This window comes from Podarcis pityusensis, assembly GCF_964106645.2.
Source record: "Podarcis pityusensis genome assembly, chromosome: 1".
NCBI classification, from domain to species: domain Eukaryota; kingdom Metazoa; phylum Chordata; class Lepidosauria; order Squamata; family Lacertidae; genus Podarcis; species Podarcis pityusensis.
Window position 1 is genome coordinate 18,892,259 of NC_138028.1, and position 938 is coordinate 18,893,196.

The following is a 938-nucleotide window of genomic DNA, read 5'->3' on the forward strand; positions in this document are numbered from 1 at the left end:
AACAGAAAGGGCAAAGCACAAATGAGGAAGGCTAATTTTGAGTTTTTTCTAACATTAGAGGAAACACCCAACTCATCATATTCTACCTACCTTCTAAAAGCCACCAATATAACCTTCAGAGGTGTTTCTCCATTGACCCAGCTAATTGGAATTGCATATTAACTTTCAATGTTGCCTGTAAACCACTTTGAGCATCTTCTTTTGGATAGAAATGCAGGTATGGAAAAGAGCGGAATTGTACCTGAAGAGAGCGCATCACTGATCAATCGGCAGATATGTCTGACAAACCAGATATGGCTGAAATCGAGAAATTCGACAAGTCTAAGTTGAAGAAGAGGGAAACGCAAGCGAAAAACCCACTGCCTTCAAAAGAAACAATTGAACAGGAGAAGGAAGCGGGTGAATCGTAATCAAACCGGCCCTTCCAAATTATGCACTGTACATTTCACAAGCATTGCCTTCTTATTTTACTTCTTTTAGCTGTTTTAACTTTGTAAGATGCAAAGAGGTTGGATAAAGTTTGAATGACTGTACTGCCCCTTTCACATCCAAAAAACCTTAAAGAATAGAGAGAACTACTGATGCTGTGAACGAAGGTGCTGCCCTTTCCATCTGCCTGTCCAGCTTGGTCCTGGTGGCATGAAAGAGCTTGCATGTGTCTTGAAAGAAGATCCTGGGAAGGGACTACAGTAATCTAGTAACACCCGAATATACGCAAAGCTATACCAAGGTCCTGCAAGCTGTAAAATGCAGTTAACTGAGTGCCATTTTTTTTGGTTCAAATTATTTTAATTATTTTTTTAATATTCAAAAATAAAATGTTTTAAAATCTAAAATAAGATAAAATGCAGGTATGAATGAGCTTGGCTCTGTATGTCTGGTGGACATCTCAATACTAGCGTAGCTTGAGGTCCAACCCAAAGCAAGACACGTGTACA

The 938-nt window shown here is 39.1% G+C and overlaps 1 pseudogene across 1 annotated transcript; it reads left to right on the plus strand.

The window, feature by feature from the left end:
- Nucleotides 1-218: 218 nt before the first annotated feature.
- LOC308473155 (thymosin beta-4 pseudogene) lies at nt 219-533 on the plus strand (annotated as a pseudogene). Its single transcript has one exon. The product of its transcript is annotated as a thymosin beta-4 pseudogene (transcript).
- Nucleotides 534-938: the final 405 nt, after the last annotated feature.